Here is a 12,031-nt window from a genome sequence, read left to right as displayed (position 1 = left end):
GTTTCATGTTTAGATTCATCTGTTTAGTTCACGCTGGTTTCTCCGCTCTCAGTTCATAGTCATAGCTTATGTTTCATGTTTTGTATCTCGACCCTGTTTTCCGTGACCACGACATAGTTTCCTGCCTTGCCCAGTTTATGTCTGTTTGCCGATCGCCTGACCTTTTGCATGTTTGTGGATCACGTTTTGGATTTACCTGCCTGTGTCTCTCAATAAAACTGTTTACCTGCGATTGCATCCGTCCTTATCTCCGTTGCGTCACAAAACGTGACACCCACAAGCTCTCGTAGGATACGAACGTTAAATGCATTTTCCAGAATACCAGACTTATTGTGTAAATGCTCCTACGAAGGATTTAGGGATAAATCCATTGCTGTTCAGTTTGATAAATAAGGAGCAGTGACTTGAGCAAAGCAAATCCAATGATTGTTAAAGACTGAAACAGTCAGGTATCAACAACAGTTCCTTTAAAATAAAAACGAAGAAGACCGATATTGTAAAAAGACTCAAATTAGTCTGGCAGTGACACTAGTAAATCTCTAGTAGTGATATGGTGTTACGCATGGGTGTAGAATCCACAGGGGATGCAGGGGACGTGTCCCACGCACTTCTAATAAAATGTAAATTCATCCCCTGCACTTTTTTCTGGCCATGGCCAATTTGCGCATCTTTTGATTTCTATATGTGTACGTGTCTAAGTCTTTACGTGACCTGATGTTGCCATGACAATTGGTCACTTACATCACGTGTCACGCCCATGCTCACACCCATGACACATGGCTTTACTCCAGTGCCATGTGCCATAATACTAACAGTGATAAAAACAGTCATTAGTTCTAATAAGTTTTGTCTTTTCAGTAGGCAGAAGAGAAACTTCAACACACTCGAGGAAAACAGACACAACACCTCCATCAGAACCGCCTCAGACTACAACAACAAACTCTCAACCTGCATCATCCTCAACAACACTGGAACAAGGTAAACAAAAACATGCAGCAGCCTCCCTCTAGGTGCCAAAAATTTTCATCAGTGATGAAAATACACATCTGTATTATTACATTTATTTACTGAATTACATCTCTGAAACTCTCTGTCTTAGTGAATGTATCTATAATAACTCATATAAAGTGTAATAGAAAAGTTATCTTCCTGAGTGGTTTGAGTGACTTATTTCTTTTCTGATCTGTGGACTGTTGAATAGAATATAACAGAATATAATAAAGTTGTGTGTGAATATAAGTATATCTTATAATACTGTGTGCTATGTATATGCAATACAATGTACACTAAACATAATTTGCAATATTGCAATAAATAATACAGTGCAATATACAATATAACATACAAGAACAGAATCATAAATTGCATATTAAGCCAATTAAGAACAAGAAGAGATAAAACTCATCAATTAGACAAAAAAGTTCAGAAAAAAAATACCCTTGACATTCTGTCCGCCAGCACATCTGTAATGATGGCTACGCTCCTGTGTATATCTACAGCTTATTTTTCCTCATGTTTTCATCATGTTTTCAGAAACGAATCAAGTCCACTTTTAACCAAATCAAACAATAAACAAACAATGTGTTACTTTAAAAAAAAAAAATAATAATAATGAAAAAAATTACAGTTAATTAATTATATTGTTAAATCCTAAAAACACCAGTATGTGGACTGCCTAAGATAACCTGCCCCTAGTTATGATTTTGTGTGTGTGTATGTGTGTGTGTGTGTGGCAAATTGACATATTTTTGTTATTTTATTGGAATTTCTACGGTTACATTTTTCTGTACTTTGGATTTACTCCCTGCTAAAAGTCATTGCGTTGTGAGTGATAAAGCGTTCTTGTTCAGAGAGATTTTGCTTGTGTTCTGGTAGAATGAGATTTTGAGGCGTGTATGAAGTGTATAATTTAGTACATTAGAGAACTCTCACAATCTCTGTCTTAATGAATTATCTTCAAGAACTCATATAAAGTGTAATAGAAAAGTTATTTCCCAGTAACTTATAAGGTACGTCATTTCTTCATTCTCTTTTGGACTGTAAATAGATGCGTGTGAATTTCACACCTTCTTCTGCTGTCCCTCTGTCAGTGACCATCTTCACTTCCTGCATTACGCCATAGTTATAGTTTTTTTTTCCATTTAGTTCAATGCAATTATCAATACTCTTCACACAGTTAACACATTAGTCGTCTCTGTGGACTGAACTGTGTATCACTTTTCAATGCTTTGACACAAAAAAGAATTGAATAACCTCAGTTTCCAAAATTCATGAATTCTTTTCTCGGTCAAACTCCAACAAAGCGCTGTATATCTACAGCTGATTTTTCCACATGTTTACATATTGATCAATTCAAGTGCAAAACCAAGCAAAGTGGTACTTTTTTAAATAATAAAATATTTTTTTGTTAAAATAAACAAAAAAATAAATAATCCCAGCTGATTTCCTGTTTAACCTCACCCAGCCGTTCTGTTTTTGATTCATTACCATCTATACAAAAGGGGAACTCTGTGGATCTATGAGCAGTGTGGTGATGCAGTGGGTAGCGTTGTCTCCTCACAGCTCCAGGGTCCCCGCTTCAGTCCTGAGCTCGGGCTTCTGTCTGTGTGGAGTTTCTGTGCTTGTTCTCCCCATGTCCATGTGGGTTTTCTCTGGGTTCTCTGGTTTCCTCCCACCTCCTAAAATACACCAGTAGGTGGACTGACCAAGATAAATTGCCCCTAGTTATGATTGTGTGTGTGTGTGTGTGTGTGGTTCCTTCATTGACCGCTGCACAATCCAGGTTGTATTTCCAGTATACTACACAAATATCTCGTTGAGAGAGAGAGAGCCTAGTGTTCTGGTAGAATGAGATGGTTTTGTGGCGTGTATGAAGTGTTACGGTAGTTATAGTACATTACGGATGTGAGGTTAACTGCTGTACTGAGCTGCACGCTGGTAAAGCCACCTGTGTGAAGAGTTTTGATAAAGTGAACATAGTATTGAGAAATGTGTGTAAGTAATTGTAAAAAATTCGAAACAGATCAGTTTAAAGGAATCTGTACATTGTGTAGTGTTACTCTCTCCAAGTGGTCTTTATTTTCAGATGTAGTTGTAACATGGTGTCTAATCACAGCTGTTTAACTACAAGTAGATCAATGGGATTTAAAAGACAAAATACACACATGATCACAAGATATTGTAACACACACAGTAGTTAGGGACTGGGCTGAGAAACAAGAGATTAGGGGTTTGAGTCCAGCTGATGATGATCCACTACTGTGCCTGTGTGTTTAAATAAAACTCTTCATGAAAAACTGGACAATTCCTTCAACCTCATGACTTTTTTTTTTTTTTTTCTCTCACCATCAGATGTGAGCTTTATATTGACAGACGTGAACCTTTCCTAATCAAACCAACACTAAAATATGGTACAATCCTAACTAAACTAAATATAAACAAACAAAAATAATCATCTGCTTGCTGCATGTACCAATTCTCAAATTACTCCAAACTGTATTTTACATATGAACTAATTATGTGGAAATTAAATCATTTATTTTACATATATATTAATATCCATTAATTCTTATTGAAACTAAGTAGTCAGTAGTAAAACAGACATTTCATGATTTTACAATTAAATGTACTGAAGCATAAAATTTTGAAATGTTGTACTCATATTGTATTCAGTAGATTGTGAATTTTGTTTGTTTCTGTAGGCTGTGCTCTCTCTTCTGATGATCCAAGAGAAATCACAGTCTTCAAATGAATTATAGTTACATATGTAACAAAATGTCTTCTCCATTTACCATAACTGAGGGTTTTACACTATGAGTCATTTTGTGACACATTAAAATCAAGTTATAAATGACAGTAAATACTGATTATGGATATCAGACTGGCCTGAAACTTTGGACTGGTATCAGATTGGATTTGAAATATTTCTCAGTCTAATCTATGATTTATTTTGGTAACACTGTAGTGTTTATAGAGCTACATGCCACCTGTATAATTCCTTCATTACAACTGACATAAGTCTACATAAGCATTTATAAAAGCTTCAGTAGGTGTCAGTGTCATCTTGTTTTATCAGTGTTAATGTTAAGGTAAATAAATGTAACTTTTTGGTAAGTATATCTGATACATCACAATTAATGTTAATATGACATGAAACATTAAAACCAAACTCACTCTAATTGACAGTCAGAGAAAATCTACATAACACACTTTATATAATGATCTAAAGAAAGTCAACCTGGAAAACGTCATAACATCATTTAATGTTTACAAAAATCTGTCACTAGACTAGGTGTTATATCAACTTAACATTAACATTGATAAACACAGTCTGTACATCAGCTGATGCTTTAGGAAGTCTTTTTAAATACATGTCTTTATAAATATTTATTTAGGTTCATGTCAGTTGTTATGAAGGGTTTATGTAGGTGTCATGTAGCCCTATGAAGATGTCCCTTAAGTAATGTGTTACCCTGCAAATTGCCATGGCCAATTTGCGTATCTTTTGATTTCTATATGTGTACGTGTCTAAGTCTTTACGTGACCTGATGTTGCCATGACAATTGGTCCCTCATGTCACGTGTCACGCCCATGCTCACAACCATGGCACATGGCTTTACTCCAGTGCCATGTGCCATAATACTAAGGGTGATAAAAAACATCATTAGTTTTAATAAGTTTTGTGTTATCAGTAGCGAGAATAGAAACGTCAAGGAAAAAGAGACATAACACCTCCATCAGAACCGCCTAAGAGTAAAACAAACGAACACACACACACACACACACACACACTGTCACACTGCCTGTGTGTTTCTCTGTTATATAGTGTGATTATTAGGAAACCACAACAACCGCTGTCTCATTTCTCATTCATCATCACATATTTTGATATTTCTGTTGAATAAATGAAAATATTACTTGTGGTTTTGTTCAAGTATATCAACTGTATTAATAGGCTCTGTTTCAAATAGAGCTTCCATTGGGTGTACTTATTTTTTCACATGACTTTATATATATATATATATATATATATATATATATATATATATATATATATATATATATATATAAATACACACACATACATATATATGGGGGGGGGTTACATGGTTCCTGTGGGTGGGATGGAAGTTAAAAATTGTAAGACTGTTTGTGCTCACAATTTGTATTTTTTATTTTATATCAGTGTATATTTGTACATTAACACTGTTTGCAGTCTTGAATTAACATTTGATTTGAAAAAATCATTAGTTTTAATACGTTTTGTCTTTTTCAGTAGGAGGAACAGAAACTTCAACACGCTCGAGGAAAACAGACACAACACCTTCATCAGAACCGTCTCAGAGCACAACAACAAACTCTCCACCTGCATCATCCTCAACAACACTGGAACAAGATAAACAGCAAACACACAGCAGCCTCCTTCTAGGTGCCAAAACTTTTCATCAGCAATGAAAAAACACATCTGTATTTTTACATTTATTAACATTTTGGTGTGTTATTACACAGTTTTCAGCATTCTGGCGGTTTTATTTTTGGTGATACCCGGACTACTGGCATTTATTTGTTGGAGACGCAAAGGTACAAAACACACACACACACACACACACACACACACACACACACACACACACACACACACATAACAACAACAACAACAACAACAACAACAAATTCTGAGATTGATGAACTGAAACCTGTAGAAGCAACAGCACTTCTGTAAGTGTCTCTGGATAAGGAAAATGAAATTGTGTAGTTTCCACTAGAGGTGTGATTTCTGAGGTCTTTTCTCTTTAGGAGGAAGACGTGGAGAGAACGTGATTACTGAAGGACGTCCGGACTGTAAGAGAAAGTATAAGGATCAGGTTAGTGTACATGCAGGCCTGAGCTCGGCTGCATTTTTATTATTATCTTTAAGTCTTTGAGCCAGACTGAAAAGGAACTATACAATTTCATCAAATTCTCATCGTCCATCAGAGTCCTACTGTATTCTTAATTTAATCTCCATTTAATTCTGCATGGCTTCTACAGTAACAGTTATAGCATATTTGTTTCTACCTTTCGATCTTTAGTTGTTTTGCTATACTGTTGGAAAACATCTTCTGCTGTTTCTATCAGAAAAAAACACATTGTTTAAAGAAAGTCATATTTCGAGATTTGTGTCGTCTTCACAGGATTTTACTTGCCTCTTGTAGTCAACAGTATATGTGTGTTATTTGTATAATTTTCATGTTCTGTCTTTCCACAGACTGAACCTGATGTTAGTTACTCTACTGTAACCCACGTGAACACAGCCGGAGCAGCACGGGTCCAGATCAACGCTGGAGACAAAACTGAATATGCCAGCATTCTAACAATCTAATCCACAGTAAATATACATACATTTATATATTATATATAATGTTTTCATACCATTAAAAAGCAAATTCATCAGATTCATCCAGAGTATTGTGTTACATTTACTTTAGCTAAGGTTATTGTTCTGCATTCACTGTTAATGTCTGTTAATGAATAAAAAAACTGCAGATGGATAAATCTTGCTAATTATATTTTGAGTGTACATGTCAATTTTTATGTTATGCATATTATTCTTATATAATCAATTAAAGTTCTAGAAGTTTTTGCCATCATACTGTTTTGTGCAAAAAGACGTATGCTGTATATACTGTATGTAGCCAAATGTAAAAATATGACAGTGTACATGTTGAGTGTGGAGTATTACAGAGTATTCTCTGTGCATGCCACAGCGTCAGTTAACTGATGCTGTGGGAAACAGGAAGTAGCCATTTTCCCATCAGCCCCCATGCTGTCCTGCCACAATCATGTGGTTACTCTGACATACTGAGTGTCCCACACTGGCTCTAACATGAGAGCATTATTTATGTTCACAACTGTGGTTTTATTAACACTGCCAGAGGTGGTGAAAATCACTCAGATACCATCCTGTGTGCATACATGCTGAGACCATTCAACATAGTCACAAAGTAATGTACAACAAAGTATTTGCAGTATATCACTGTCATATTGACGTCTTTCCCTGGAAACTTCTTACATTTACTCTGGAACCATAGTTACATGCTTAACTAGCATACTGTTTCAACTTCACTTTATATCTACCTTAACAGAAATGACTGTAATAAACAAAATTCTATGATTTACAAAAATGCTGTACCTACGTTAATTTGACAACTAGTGTGGCTATAAAACAGAAGGTGGTTCTTCAAAACTGACAGCCATGTGTATTTTATTGAAATGTGTTGAAATGATTTGCTTTTTTTTTTTTTTTTTTTTTTTTAAATGTGGTACAACATAATTTTCTTCCTAAACAGTATCCTGAAGCCTCCGGCCATCTGGGAGCTAAGGAGAGGCAGAAGGGTAGAGTTTTGTATTGATATACTTGCTGTTGGAAAGCAAACTTTAAACAACATCTATGTTCTGGGGTGCTGGGGACATGAAAATAGGCATTGTCAGGTCTACTGGTTACATGCCATGCATTACATCTGACAACCTTAGCATTCATTTTATTAGCAGGAAGCAGTGGTGGTTCATCCATAGGAGCAGAGGGAACAGAACCCCCCCCCCCCCCCCCCCCCATCAATAATTTAATCAATACTCTTCTTAAAGAAGAACAGCTCCATGCATTTTAAATGGCATTGAAATACTAATTACTTATTTGATCGACTAACGATTTACTAAATATTTGACAGATATTGAAACCTACAAACCAATGCATCACTAATCTGTTTACCTTCCTACTTTGTGCTATTGTGGGGGGCAGTGTGCTCACCACCCCATTTTACTCACTAGAGTTATTTTTGTACCTTCTGGTCAAAGTAGGAACTGCAATAAGCATTAATTGAAGCCCATTGAGGCAGAAATCCCTCTGCCCCATGCTCGCTCTATGAACATTTTCAGTAAAGAGCAGGACTGTTAATGACAGGGTTGTAGTTTTTAAGCCAAATTGGGCTAGCTGAAATTACTTTCACCACCCAAGATCTTGTTTTATAGAAAATAATCTAAATTAAATCTAATATTGTTCTGCAAACAACGGCAAAATGTGGAGACAGTGCAGACAGTATGTCTATGATGTCCATCTGCTTTACTGGGAATGCCTCTACACCTGCTCATTTATGTAGTTATCCAGTCATTCAATCATGTGGCAGCAGCACAATGCATAACATGAGGCAGACACAGGTCAAGAGCTTTTTAACATTTACATTCATGGCAAGCGTTATCAGAATCCCTTGACCTGTATCTGCATGTCATGCATCATGCAGCTGCCACATAATTGAATGACTGGATAACTACATAAATGAACAGGTTCCTAATGAAGTGGACAGTGAGTGTATATTGTAAAGATTAGGAAAGAAAAAGGGAGGTTATGAAATGTCCATACATCAGAAATGTAAGTGCACCACAGTGGACTTCCCACATAAAGATTAAGAAAAAGATAAAAAATGTGTCACATTGCCAATGCTGGAATTTTTGCGGTGGTTTCAGGTCTTTTGTGTGTGTTGAGATGTAGATGGGATGGATATTTTTGCTAAACCTTGGCAACCCTAGTTAATGATATTATCTCTTCTGTTCTCATCTCTATAACAACAGGAAACACACCTGCTGTGTCAAACACAGTTGAAGAAAGGTCTATCTAAAACTGTTTAAAACAATCTGCTCGACTGTGTGCTAGATGACTGTATGTTGTATGTTTGTTACGGTGTAACTCTAAAAATGAACTTGATAGAAGCCTATCACATAAGTCAAGTGTTTTAGCCTTGTTTTCAATCATGTTTCTGACCAACTCTAACCAGGCTCTGATATTGACAAGGCCTTGAGCCCAGAGATGGTTGGGGCTGGTGAAAAAAATGGAGTTTCTTTTACTGAGATTTTAATACACACTGGGCACTAATTTCATGGATCCCATGGATTCATGGGTTTATTTATTTTTTATATGTTTGTTTGTTTGTTTAGTTTTTTTTGTTTGTCTGTTTTTTGCAAAAATGGGGAAATACTCTGCCAATTTTTTTGTCTTCAGTTTTTATTGTTACTAAAACACACGCACACACACACATATATATATATATATATATATTATTTGATAAATATTGTGAAACATTATTATATTCTCCATTAGCGAATGGCTCATGTCTATGATTGAGGTGCAAAAGGACAGCTATTTAAAAACTTGTTAATGATGCACATTACCATTATAAGGGGTATGGTGCCTCCTGCTGTAGCAGTCGAGATAGAACATGCAGAGTCTCATGGAACAAATTCAGGTTTATGGTTACTTTCTTTCTTTTATTTGTAATTATGTTGCAGTACTGTGGATATGGTAAGTGTTGAATTGTGTAATTTGATTGTTCAGAAGGTGCTGATTAATTTTCCATAACAGCAGCTCTGACTGTAGTGCTGTAAATCACAGGTTTACATTAATGCTCTATGAGCACTTACTTTAGCAGCTAATAAAGATGGCTACCAGATTGAGCAGCTCTGACTGTGTTTTTGTAGTTGAAACTGGTCAGAACAGGCTGGATTTTTCAGCAGGTAGTTGCTATAACATAAGGCATTACAGGAAGTAACTTGTTTTGCAGATTTTCCACAACATTAAATGTAACCGTAAACTGATAAAAGTACATTCATGTCATTCTTTATTCTAAGAAGAATGAAGTAATAAAAGCTAACTCAACTAAATAGAAACCATAATAATGAAGTCAAATGTAAAAAAGTATGGGTTTTGTAAAATGTACATAGGAACTGGCACAAAGAAGAGTCAAAATATTGAATATAGAAAATATCACTTTATGTTTGTCACCACTGTTAATTCTCTTCCAGACCAGCAGAGGGCATCTCTCTCATAGTTTGAATATTTTCCTCTGTTGTTCCACTGATTTCCTGTACACACCTGTCTTGTGTTTCACTGCCCACTTTTTCTAGAAATCATATTATATTTGGAATGCTTTGGATGATGAAAATACTTTTGAATCTTTTAAAAGTATTTAAAATAGACTTTACTTGTAACTACTTTCCATCATTGCAATGTATGGAAATTAAAAAAGGCCAAGAAATATGCTGTAATGATGAGATCTCATCATCTTTACTTCTGAGAGGCATTTAATATTTAAACATTTCATATGTTTTTCATGTTCTATTGTGAATAACATGTGGGTTTATGAGATTGCTGCACTCAATTATGCACCGCTACGTATGTTAGGATGACAAAAAGTAAATACAAACATTTTAAAAAAAATAATAATAAATAAAAAATTAGTCTGGGCTGCCTCGGCAGTCTAGCAGCACTCATCAATGCCAAAATATTTTAAATGGCCAATCAAATCAAAGATGGCAGGGCTTTACTTTTCATAGAAGCCACACGATGCTTCAGTTTTAAAAGAGTGCGAGGTATGATGTAAACTAAGTAATATCCACAACCCGGCATCTCCTAAGTGAACTAGCATGAGGGTGTGTTTTTTGAGAGAGACTTCAAAGCACTTCTGTTACACACTCTGGATAAGAGCATTTTCAGTGTGCTTGATCGATATCCTACATGCATGTGTTTTTCTATGTTCAGTATGATTCTGAATAATCCTAAAAAATTTGTATATTTTATTTTTTACTGGAGTATATTCCAGTGTTTCTGATTCATTCCTGTTACATATACTGTAGTACCTTCTATACTATAAAGATCCAGCATTCTTGTTTTGTAATGTAATGTTGGTTCTTGTAAAAATAAAGTCAGTCATGCATCTTGTAATGTTTCCTGATATTAGTGTTTTCAGGTCATTGTGTTATGAATGATAAGGGGTTCCTGTTGAGAGAGACAGAGAGCCTTTGCTTGTGGTCTGGTAGAATGAGTTGATTTTGAGGTGTGTATTAAGTGTGTTGTTAGTTTTAGTGCATGTTGGATGTGAGGGTAACTGCTGTACTGAGCTGCATGTTGATAAAGAGGAGAGTGAACTCAGTATTGAGAAATATATGCAACCAACTATAAAAAAGATTGTAAGAGATGTATGACCGTGTGGTTGTTGAGTATGGAGTATTACTCAGTGCATGGCACAATGTCGGTTAACTGATGCTGTGAGAAAGAGGAAATAGCCATTCTCCCATCAGTTCCCATGCTGCCCTGCCCACAATCAGGGATGTTTTTTTTTTAAGGGAAACATATGACTTATGCAGTCACTTACACTGAAAGTCAGTTTATTAGGCACCACACTCCTGTTCCTCCATTCACTGAGTCTCTGAGTGTGCACTGCTTACGGTCACCCAAATGCCTTAACCCTGTTCCACGCGGTGATTAACCTGCATACTGTTCCTGTGCAGGTGGTGTCTTACCCTCCACAGAGCGAGGCTGAGCTGGAGCTGAAGGAAGGCGACATTGTGTTTATGCATAAGAAGCGCGAGGACGGCTGGTTCAAAGGCACGCTCCAGAGGAACGGCTGAACGGGCCTCTTTCCTGGCAGCTTCGACGACAGCATCTGACTCGAACACATGTTTTCTCTCAAGCAAAATTACGCCAAGCTGTGATGAGATTAGCAGCTGCAGTTGCCTGGAAAGCTCCTGGCAATGACTGACAGAACGAGCGAGGATCAGCAGTGTATACACGAGGGTGGATCTAAGCACAAATCAATCCAATTTTTTTTTTAAAACACATCCTGGATGCCATGAGGCTGTCACAGTCTCTTGGAGCAGAACACACACTTGCAGTTGCAGATGGAGCCTCCTTTGTCATGATTACCTTGACAAAGTGTTTTAATCTCAAGAGATAGAGGAATTAACTTGTTTCCCAGACATTCCACAACATTAAATGCAACTATAAACTGATAGAAGTACAATGTGTCATTCCATCACAAATAGAAATTCTAGTTGTTGCCAAATTGCTGAGGTACAAGAGGAATAAAATACTTTGACACCAACTATAGTAGCAGCTTTATGGCAGTTGATGTCGCCATTTAGCCGCTTTGAAATGGCTCTATAATCAAAGGCTTAGGAAGGATAAATAAATACTTAAATAAACAATTTTTTTTATATTTACAAT

General features: G+C 36.2%; 1 non-coding gene across 1 annotated transcript; it reads left to right on the top strand.

Moving 5' to 3' along the window:
- Positions 1 to 5,161: 5,161 nt before the first annotated feature.
- On the top strand, positions 5,162 to 7,231 carry LOC108261110 (uncharacterized). The gene is made up of 4 exons (XR_008398164.1): positions 5,162 to 5,428; positions 5,509 to 5,580; positions 5,797 to 5,864; positions 6,248 to 7,231. It is a non-coding gene; the product is annotated as an uncharacterized LOC108261110 (transcript).
- The last annotated feature ends 4,800 nt before the right edge of the window (positions 7,232 to 12,031 follow it).

The sequence above is a fragment of the Ictalurus punctatus genome, chromosome 2 (genome assembly GCF_001660625.3).
Source record: "Ictalurus punctatus breed USDA103 chromosome 2, Coco_2.0, whole genome shotgun sequence".
In the NCBI taxonomy this organism is placed as follows: domain Eukaryota; kingdom Metazoa; phylum Chordata; class Actinopteri; order Siluriformes; family Ictaluridae; genus Ictalurus; species Ictalurus punctatus.
Note: the sequence above shows the minus strand (reverse complement) of the source record. Positions and strands in the feature narration are given on the sequence as shown.